The sequence below is a fragment of the Aedes aegypti genome, chromosome 2 (assembly GCF_002204515.2).
Source record: "Aedes aegypti strain LVP_AGWG chromosome 2, AaegL5.0 Primary Assembly, whole genome shotgun sequence".
Taxonomy (NCBI): domain Eukaryota; kingdom Metazoa; phylum Arthropoda; class Insecta; order Diptera; family Culicidae; genus Aedes; species Aedes aegypti.
This window is the reverse complement of record NC_035108.1, coordinates 345,641,835-345,653,220: the sequence shown is the minus strand read 5'-3', so window position 1 is coordinate 345,653,220 and position 11,386 is coordinate 345,641,835. Positions and strand designations below refer to the sequence as shown.

At 41.7% G+C, this 11,386-nt stretch overlaps 1 pseudogene; it reads right to left on the bottom strand.

The window, feature by feature from the left end:
- Positions 1-8,576: 8,576 nt before the first annotated feature.
- Positions 8,577-8,972, bottom strand: LOC110675206 (annotated as a pseudogene).
- Between the last annotated feature and the right edge of the window lie 2,414 nt (positions 8,973-11,386).

Genomic DNA, 11,386 nt, shown 5'->3' with positions numbered 1-11,386 from the left:
GTTGTACAAGATTATTTCAGTATGGGGAACGATAATGAAGTTTAGCTGACATATTAATAAAGATGAATAATTTGTATAATAATCGCTAAGTTTCCAAATATTATAAGTGTAATATTTTATATATCTGGCCACTGATTGCTGAATCGAATTGCATTTGAATAATAATGATGAATATCCATTTCAAATAAAGATGTTTCAATAATGTTGATCATTTTCATTGCAATCTATTTCCTAACAAAGAATCATTTCATTCCTTACCGATCGCTTTCAGCAGCCGGTTGTGTTTACCGCATCGCTTTGTAGCTGGTGGAGTTTTTTCCCCACTTAATAGTGAAATTAGTGGGTTTTTATATCCTGAGTCATCCCACCGAGGACAAAACGATATCTGTGATCGCCGTGAAGGAAGGAGACACTTGTAACAAGGGTTACAGGTGTACTTTTCAACGTAGCATCATCATCATCAAAATCAATCACCGCCAATTCTGAGCCAAACCAACCACAGTACAGCGAGACCGACGGTGGTGGTGGCGGCGGCGGCGGCAACGGGTGCGACGAACAGTAGCAACAACAGCAGCCAGAGCATCCAAGCACGCCAGCAGTTTCGATAAGTATATTCGATTCGCTCTATTGTTTCCCCCTTTCCTCGTGTATCACGTGGTTGTTGTTTTTCTGCCTAAATTCCCAGTGGTTCTCAAACTACGGTTTACGGACCAAGGTGATCAACTTTTTTTTTTTTTTTTTTTTTTTTTCACGTTATTTTTTTTTCGGTTTATTTTTTTTTTTTCTTTTTTTTTTTTTTTTGGTTATTATTATTTATTTTGAATTCAATAATCCTAATCATTTTGCATCTCCGAACAAACATTGTTGAGTTGAAGGTTGTTTTTCGATTCGCTTTTGTCTCTCTCCCGCTGTTGTGATTCTTTCGACCAAATAGGGGAGGTGTGTACAAACTAGTCCACTAATCGATTAAGTTTTTTTTCACATATTTTTTTTTTGTTTTTTTTTCACGTTATATTTTTTTTTTTTTTTTTTTGTTTTTGTTTTTGTTTATTTGGAGGCGGTTGATTTTTATCCCGCATGGACGAATCGGATGGAGGCGATACGCCTCCTAAAGATCTCGTTGCTCGAACGCGGTTTTATCAACCATCTTCGGCTGGGCCTTGGGTTGTCTATTTCCGGCGCAAAAATAAGATTTTGAATGTGCTCTCGATCTCAAGAGAGCTGACGCGTAAATATCCTGGGACCGTTATTCACCAAGTGAAGCAATCCAAGCTGCGTGTAACTGCACCTAGTTACAAAGCAGCGAATGAGATTGCTCAGCATGAAGCTTTTACTGTGGAATATTATGTGTATATTTTGGCCAGAGAGGTTGAGGTGGAAGGGAAAATCATCGACGCGAGTCTGACATGCGAAGACATTAAGACTGGAAAAGGCGTTTTTGAGAACCGGTCCATTCCTGATGTGGCTATACTGGATTGTAAACAATTACAATCAGTTTCCATGGAAGGAAATAAGAAAGTGTTTTCGCCGTCAGCCTCGTTTCGTGTAACTTTTCCTGGTTCCGTACTCCCGAAATTTGTTTGCATTGATAGTGTTTTTTACCCAGTGCGCCTTTACGTGCCAAAGGTATTCAATTGTACCAACTGCAAACAGCTTGGTCATAGTGCTAGCTTTTGCGACAACAAGCCCCGTTGTGGCAAATGCAACCAAGCTCACTTGGAAGATGCTTGCACACAGGAAGCTGAAAAATGCAGCTACTGTCGTGAGGATCTTCATGACTTGCAGAAATGCCCGGCATACAAAAGGCGCATTCGAAATGAGAGTCGCTCCATTGTGAAGCGCTCCAAGAAGACATATGCGGAAATGGTTAAGTCTTTAAAAAAGTCTGCAGAAGAGTCTTCATCAGCCATCCCAGTTGGCAACTCTTTTCAAGAGTTGTCTTCCGATGAAGCGAACGACGACGAAACCGATGGGGGAGATTCTTCGGAGGTACACGCACCCGGAAAAAGGAAGTCTCCATCTTCTCCAGGACTGCGCCGTAAGGTAATGAAATCTTCCCTCAAAGGTTTGCCTAATCCCAAAGGAAGTGGGGCAAATTTGAAAATACCGAAAAACCAGGTCTTTGATGCTTCCGTCCCGTGTTGCAGCAAAGATCTGCCGCCCCTGCCTCCACCGACTAAATACACTTCGAAAAGAAGCTCTAGACAAGATAGCAAGAAAAAAGCTACTGAAGTCCCTCGCTCTTCCTCGAAAACCCCCCGGGCTAAGCGAGGACTGATAACTTTTACGGCCCTTGTGGATCGCATATGTAATGCTCTCGGAGTTTCAGACTCATTCAGAGGCATACTCGACCTTTTTCTCCCCGCAATAGAAGAATATCTCAGGGAATTGACTATCTCGTGGCCCCTCCTTGCTTCGATCATATCTTTCGATGGCTAATTCATCAAGTGAGGTACAAGATATGATCACTGTGCTACAGTGGAACTGTCATAGTCTAAAACCTAAATTAGACACATTTAAGTTTTTGCTTCACAATTCCGATTGTGATATATTTGCACTTTGTGAAACATGGCTTTCTTCCGAAGATAATCTCAACTTCTACGATTTTAACATTATTCGCCAAGATCGAGATGATAATTACGGGGGTGTGCTTTTAGGGATCAAAAAGTGCCATTCATTCTACAGAATCCCCATCCCGACTCATCCAGGCATAGAAATCGTTGCTTGCCAAATAAACGTAAAGGGTAAAGATCTTTGCGTAGCTTCTGTTTATATTCCTCCAAGAGTTTCAATAAACCGCCGTCATCTTTGGAATACAGTCTCCATGCTTTCATTCCCGGTTTTAATACTGGGTGATATGAACTCACATGGTACTGGATGGGGCGAATCTTATGACGATTATAGAGCGGCTATTTTCTATGACTTATGCGACGATTTCAACTTGAACATTTTGAACACAGGTGAAGTGACACGTATTTCATCCGACGGCAAAGAAAGTCGCATTGACCTATCTTTGGGTTCAAGTTCATTATCATTCGATTGCATGTGGAAGGTTATCGATGATCCCCATGGTAGTGATCACTTGCCCATAATAACCTCTATCAGAAATAATTGTGAAAGGTCAGAACAGTCAATTCAGGTTCCTTTTGACCTCACTAGGAATATCGATTGGCAAAAATTTGCATCAGCGGTAACTTTGGGTATCGAATCATTCAACACTCTCCCACCGTTGGATGAGTATCGATTCCTAACAGAATTGATTTATAAAAGTGCATTAGAATCACAAAAACAACGAGTTCCAAGTGCATCCTTCAAAAGACGACCAGCCACACCTGGTTGGGATGATGAATGCACTCAGTTGTATCGAGAAAAATCTAATGCCTTCAAAGCTTTTCGTAGATATGGTACCTCAGAACTTTATTTAGAGTACTCGAAGCTCGATAAAAGACTGAAGAATCTTATTAAAGCGAAGAAGCGTAGCTATTGGCGACGTTTCATCGATGGCCTCTCACGAGAAACTTCAATGACGACGCTTTGGAGAGTGGCTCGCAACATGCGAAACCGCTCATCCTCAAATGAGAGTGACGAATACTCCAATCGTTGGATATTCAACTTCGCAAAAAAGGTCTGTCCAGACTCAGTTCCAGCTCAACCGCCATTTTGGGAAACCCAGAGAGACGATGCGTTGGACAGACCATTCACTATGCTGGAATTTTCTATGGCTCTTCTTTCATCAAACAACTCCTCTCCGGGACGCGATATGATTAAGTTCAATCTTCTTAAAAATCTCCCTGATATCGCTAAAAGACGGTTGCTTGACCTGTTCAACTCATTCATGGAACACAACATTGTTCCACCTGAATGGAGACAGGTCAAAGTAATAGCTATTCAAAAGCCTGGGAAACCAGCGTCTGATCATAATTCGTACCGCCCGATTGCTATGTTATCATGTTTAAGGAAATTGTTAGAAAAAATGATCCTATCTCGACTTGACCACTGGGTCGAATCAAACAATATGCTTTCCAGTACTCAATTTGGCTTTCGCAAGGGCAAAGGAACAAATGATTGTCTAGCGTTGCTTTCATCAGATATTCAACTAGCCTTTGCTGACAAGGAGCAATTGGCTTCGGTTTTCTTGGATATTAAGGGCGCTTTTGATTCAGTTTCCATAGAAATATTGTCAGAAAACTTGCACAATAGTGGACTTCCTGGAACATTAAATAATTTCTTGTACAATCTGTTGTCAGAAAAACACATGAGCTTCACTCTCGGTCAACTGACAACTTCCAGAATTAGCTATATGGGCCTTCCCCAAGGCTCATGTTTAAGTCCCTTGCTTTATAATTTTTATGTTAAAGATATTGACAACTGTTTGGAAGAACCATGCACGCTAAGACAACTTGCAGATGATGCTGTGGTCTCTATGAAGGGCCCACGAGCGGAAATCCTGCAAAGACCATTGCAAAATTCCCTTGATAATCTATCCACTTGGGCTAGAAATTTAGGGATCGAGTTTGCGCCGCAAAAAACTCAACTGGTTGTATTTTCAAGGAAGCGGAATCCAGCCCAACTGAAGCTTAAGCTTTTGGGAATAGACATCGACCAGTCTTTGACTTCAAAATACCTTGGGGTCTGGTTTGATTCAAAAGGCACTTGGCGAACCCATATTAGGTATGTAACGGAAAAATGCCAACAAAGGATCAATTTTCTACGAACAATTACCGGAACATGGTGGGGTGCTCACCCGGAAGACCTCATAAAACTCTATAAAACAACCATTCTCTCTGTTCTAGAGTATGGCTCTTTCTGTTTTCTCTCAGCAGCAAAATGCCACCTGATTAAATTGGAACGAATTCAATATCGTTGTTTGCGTATCGCCTTAGGGTGTATGCACTCGACACATAATGCGAGCCTAGAGGTTCTGGCAGGGGTTTTACCGCTACAGAACCGATTCTGGGAGCTCTCGCTAAGAATACTTATTAAGTGTGGAGTGAGCAACACACTGGTAATCGAAAACTTCGAAGAACTGCTCAAACTGAATACTCAGTCAAAATTCATGCGAGTTTATCTCTACTACATGTCATCTGACATTAGCCTTCCATGTTATAACCCTCCACGTGTACGCTTCACCAATGACAGTTCCTCTGTTGAATATGATCTGTCCATGAAACAAGATATTCATGGAATTCCAGATCAACTTCGATGTATAACTATTCCACGTATTTTTAACGCAAAGTTCCAGAATGTCGATTCCTACAGGAGATATTTCACTGACGGGTCACGTATAAATGGATCCACTGGCTTCGGTGTCTTCAATGAAAATTCTTCCGCCTTCCGAAAACTTCAAGAACCTTGCACGGTTTATGTTGCTGAGCTGGCAGCAATCAACTTCGCTTTGGGGATGATCTCTAACATGCCCGCAGACCACTTCTTCATCTTCTCGGATAGTCTCAGTTCTATTGAGGCACTCCGATCGATGAAACCTGTTAAGCATGCATCTTACTTTCTTACAAAAATAAGAGAGCAGATGTGTGCACTGGTCGAAAGATTATATAAGATTACCTTTGTATGGGTCCCCTCACATTGCCTAATTTATGGCAATGAGAAGGCGGACTCTCTCGCAAAGGTGGGCGCTGAGGAAGGTGAGATTTATGATAGACGAATTTCACGAGATGAATTTTTCCATTTAGTACGTCAAAGTTCTCTTCACGGTTGGCAAAGCGATTGGCTAAATGGCCAACTGGGACGGTGGTTACATTCCATAATTCCTAGAGTTTCCTTGCGAGCCTGGTGGAAAGGTTTGGACGTAAGTCGAGATTTCATTCGCGTGATGTCAAGACTTATGTCCAACCATTACTCGCTAGATGCACATCTACACAGGATTAACCTCGCGCTGAGCAATATTTGTAATAGGTGTGGTTCCGGTTATGATGACATCGACCACGTAGTTTGGCAGTGCCCGGATATGGACGCCTCCAGAGCGCAACTTTTGGATACCCTTGCGGCCCGAGGTAGACAACCCTATGTTTCAGTTAGAGATGTGTTGGGCACCCGCGATTTCATTTATATGGTCGCAATTTACGATTTCCTTCGCCTGTCGTGTATAAAAGTTTAATTCTCTTGTCTTCTCTTCTCCAGTTTTTTTTTTTGTGTGTTGTCCCCTTTGTGTTGGATTGAGGATCCTGGCCATCCGGCAGACGAAGACCGGCAAGAATTTGGTACCAACGCCATGATACGTTAATCGAGCTACCACAATATACCTCCCGGATGAGCAGCAGAGAACCCTGATCCCAATCCCTACCTTGTCCTTCCTCCAAAATTGTGACCACTAACCTCGAGTTGCCACGAGTACCCTGGCTCCATCCCGTACTAATTTTGGTACTAAAAAGTGAATAAATTGTAAATAGTACAAAAAATGAGTTTCGGCTCCGTAGAGCGTTAAACGCGATTGAGCCTCAAATAAATGAACTAGATAAAAAAAAAAAGAATCATTTAAAAACAATCTATTTTATTCGTTATTGTTAGGTTCATCAAACCAATTAAAGATTTTTCCTTTTTTTTCTACATTTTCTGTTGTAAACTAGTTTTTTGTGGTAACAACAGCATAAGTAGTACAATTCACCAACATCTTTAGTTTATTCAAAACTATTTTGCAAATTACTCTTGAGCGCTACTGTATATCAAACAATTATCCGTAAGATTATCCTAACGTTTCAGTCAGTAATGAATATCAAACTTTGTATTAAAATTTTTTTGTTTTGACTCAATTGTTAAGGAAAACAAATTAAAAAATGATAAGGGGGGTGGGGGTTGCTTGATATGCTACGTATTTTCCAAGGGGGGGTATCAGCATTTGTGACGAAATGCTACGAGGGGGGAGGGGGGTGTAAAAAATCAGTGAAAAAATGCTACGTCATTTATGGACGGCCCCTTATTGATTGTTGTCACAAAAAGGTCGTTGAGAATGTGGTTAAAGAAAAGCTAGCAATGTATTCACAATTTTCGATGTATTGCTTTACCCCTCGCGTTGACTGAGAAAAAGTGGCTTTTGGGTGTGATAGGGTAAATAATAATAATAACATACCATGCGAGCTTAGGAGTAATACCAGGTCATATTCCACTGCATACAGTTAGCGTATTCGTGGTCTTCCATGAAGTCGCCTACCTCTACTGAATATTAATTAAGCAATTATTTCTTCCGACATTCACACTAAGTGACTAGCCCACTGCAGCCCACCCTTTTTTTACAGGCTTAATAATAATCGCATCTCTATACCCTTCTCTATAGTTTCTTCCCGAGTATAATCCGTTGCACTTTTTCCTCAAAAACACCGAAGGCTTTCCGGTCTGCCTCTTTCAACGTCCACGCTTCGTGCCCGTAGAGAGCCACAGGAAGAATCAAAAACAGGGGGAATTTTGTTTCCGTTTGCAAGTTGTGGGACATAAGCTGGTTACGAAGTCTGTAAAAGGCCCTATTCTTCAACAACTTCAAACACATATCTCTACCTGGAACCATGTATTTCGTTTTGGAAGAGTTAATCGTCAGGTCTATCCTCGCTGTTTCCCTCTTAAGAGGCATGAAAGCCTCCTCTACTGACCTGCGATCGATTCTATTAAGGTCGATATCGTCCACAAAGCCAAGGAGCATGTGCGATCGTGTAATGATTAATTTTTAGTGATTTAGTGCTGTTTCTCTACACGCCAGATCTCCTAATAGCACCCTCGAGTGCAATGTTGAACACTAAATTCAAAAGTGTTTCTCCCTGCTTCTATCCTTTTAACGTCACAAACGAAGTTGACACCTTGTCTGTAATCTGAACACTTATTTTTGATCCATCCAGCGTAGCACGTTCCAGTTAATTCTTCTTCTTCTTGGCATTAACGTCCTCACTGCCTGCCTGCCTGCTTCTCAGCTTAGTGTTCTTATGAGCACTCCCACAGTTTTTAACTGAGAGCTTCCTTTGCCAAAGTTGCCATTTTCGCATTCGTATATCGTGTGGCAGGTACGATTATACTATGCTCAGGGAAGTCAAGGAAATTTCCATTACGAAAAGATCCTGGGCCGACCGGGAATCGAACCCAGACACCTTCAGCATGGCTTTGCTTTGTAGCCGTGGACTCTAACCACTCGTCTGAGGAAGGCCTCCCCCGTTTAAGTTAGTTAGTTTCGCCGGAAAACCATTACAGAAATTATCTGCCACAGCTTATTTCTTTTCACTGAATCGTATGCCGCCTTTAAATCAATCAATAGAGGATAAACAGACTCTCGAAATTTATCTCAGATTTTTTGCAAGGTAAAAATCAGATCCGTTGTCGAGCGACACTCTCGAAAACCATCTTGAATTACTCATCTTTTCTTTAATTCGCATATTCCCAAAGTGATTTTTCTCAAATCTGCATAGTTCCTACAGTGAAACCTCCATGAGTCGATATTGAAGGGACCATCGACTCATGGAAATATCGAGTCATGGAACAGCAATTCTTTGGAAAGCTGCTTCTAGGGACCATCATAGTAACCATGAAATTATGTTTTAAGTATGGCTCCATGAGTCGATATCGAGTCATGGAACATCGACTCATGGAGGTATCACTGTAGAATGTATAACTGCGCCTGGACAATGGGGCACTCCCTGAACTGCGAAGCACATACGATAATCAGTAGCCGATTTCTGGTAGCGAGCGCGGGCATCTGAACCTCCGAACTTCTACGGTTCGCACCAACAGGGATCGGCAAACAGGAGGGTGCTGTCGTATTGGGTCAGTATGTTCTTTAGTTCCTTGCGGGAAGCTTCACGTACTTCTGGTAAAAGGAAACCAGGTCTTTGGAGATGGCCTTGGTTTGGGCCTTGGGTTTGATCTAGTATAGAGGGCGGTCGTTCACCCGCAGCAAACCCTTTCCGCGTTTGCAATAGGCAACGGCGATGGCGGACAACCTGGACAGAATTGACGGGTCCCTTCCGTACCTTTACCATGTCTGATTTTGTAAACAAAGCCTTCAGAAAAAAAATCGCCGAAGAAAGACTCCTGGAGCGGTCTCAGTCTGTTAAACATGATGCGCGACAGTGTTTTCTGCGCCGAATTTATCAGGATAATTTCTCTGTAATTGGCACACACCAGTCTGTGCACTCCTTGTAGATTTGGCGTATGAGGCCATCCAACCAGTTGATCGGTATTTTTTCGTCCTTCCATAGCTTCAGAAGTACTTGGTGGATAAACTGGTAAAACTGCTCACTTCCGTGCTTGAGAAGCTCCTATGGTCGGTGGGTCCACAGCTTGATCGTCTTCATCAATCTTCATCCTGTATATCACTACATTTCCATTTTCACCGTTCAACAACTGCTGAAAGTGCTCTTTCCTCCTGACAATCACCAACGTTTCATCGGTCAACAAATTCACTTCACAATTATTGCACATGGCGGGCACTGCTATGGTATTGTATCGCGCGCCATTGATCGTTGCATATACGTCGTTTCGATTCCTGCTATTTCGAGGTTCAGCTACCACACTTTATTCGTGCTGCCTTTTCTCTCTGCGGTAAATTATCTTTTCTTCGGCTCTCAGTACCCTGTACCGCCCTCTGTTCTGTCGTCAACCGGCCTCAAGCATACGAATTCTGGCGACATTCTTCACGTCTGTCACTCTCCGGCACTCTTTATCAAACTAGTCGTTTCGTCTTTGTCGTTGACCAGTGTCAATCACTTCCCACGCCGTTGTTGTCACAGCTTCGTGCATAGGGTCCTACAGGCTGTCGACATCTCCCGCTACGATGATTCTTCCCAAATGCTAGTCTAGCTGCTGGCAGTACTGTGCAGCTACTTTATCAGTCAACAAGCGTTGTATATTGATACGCAGCGTTCTGTTTGTTCTGGAATATACCGCGATAACCGCGCCCGAATTTTAGCTATAACGAGATAATGATCTGAGTCGATATTAGGACCTCGGAAGGTCCTGACATCCATGAAGAAGTAGGTACTGCTGATTGTCAGATAATACTGAATCAACAATTTCACGCCACAACACTCGGTTCTTGGCCGCATCTCTCCATCCTCGGTTCTGCCCCACGTTCGCCAAATCAAATTGCAATTAATCCGCCCACCTAGCTCTCTGCGCTCCATGCCTTCTTGAACCAACTGGATCTGATGCGAACACCATGTTTGCAGAGTTGCTGTCCGGAATTATTGCAACATGCCCTGCTCATCGTATCATTCCAGCTATGGCCACAAAAAATAAAAAAAATGTCGAAATTTCTAAAATATATAAAACTGCCGTTTCTAGATTTTCAGTGTAATTCAGGAGGAATTTTTGGCGTATTTTTTGAAGAAAGATCTGCAGGGTTATTGAGATGAAAGATTGATTCTTTGTGAATTGTATTACTCATATAGCATTTACCAATAATATTAACATTAGCATTGTTATTGACTTTAAGCATTTAGTATTAGCATTAGTCATTAGTTGATGCGGTTGATAGTCTAATTGCTATCGCTTTTGCTTCCCAAGCAGGAGGTCATGGGTTAAATCGCAGGCCCGTCCCTTTCTCATATTTGTAACATTCTTACTGAATGCTATTTTTCTCTGCGTCATACCTAATAATCACAGCAAACAGAATCAGTTCTATCCATTGCTAAGATCGAATGAATCGACTTAACCGCTTACCACAGTGGTATCCATACGGTCGAATATTCCATCCAACTTTAACCAAACTTCATTACTTCCATGGTAGCTGTGGAAAATGGAGGAGATTCTCCGATTTTATATTAACAACCCAGGTAACCAATACACGTTTGTACTGATTTCTTCCCTATCAAAGCTTAGCTGTCTTGTACATAGCATAGCATAGCATAAGCACTGCTATGTTAAAGTTTTTTTTTATTGAAAAGCATCTCTATTGCACAAAGATTTAACGGATCTAAGCAATTGGAATGCCATTTTGTTCTTGTGCGAAGGCAACGAAAGAAGAGTACAGTGTATGTGTTACTAACTTCCATCACATTCACCATGGCAATAAGTGAATATGTTATCGCTCAAACGTCAAATTAGTCAACTCGTGCATTGTTTCATATTCGCAAACTGTTGCGTACTTCGAATTCTGGTTGTCAACATATATCTCATTCTTCTCCTGATGGTCACAAGTTTCTCTTCTTTTGAACCATGAGTAAGCATTGATAACTTGTAGATTTTGGTACACAACAAAATCACAACCTTTCCACAAAAAAAAAAAATAGAATCGCTCCTTCGAAATCATCAATTGTGGATAAATATATCATATCAACCATCAAATCTTAATAGCATTTGACTGTGAGCCAATTTATTCTATGGTTATCATCTTCCAAACTTTTTCTTCGTTCTAGCCGAATGTTCGTCCATCACCTGTAGAAAGATTCTATAT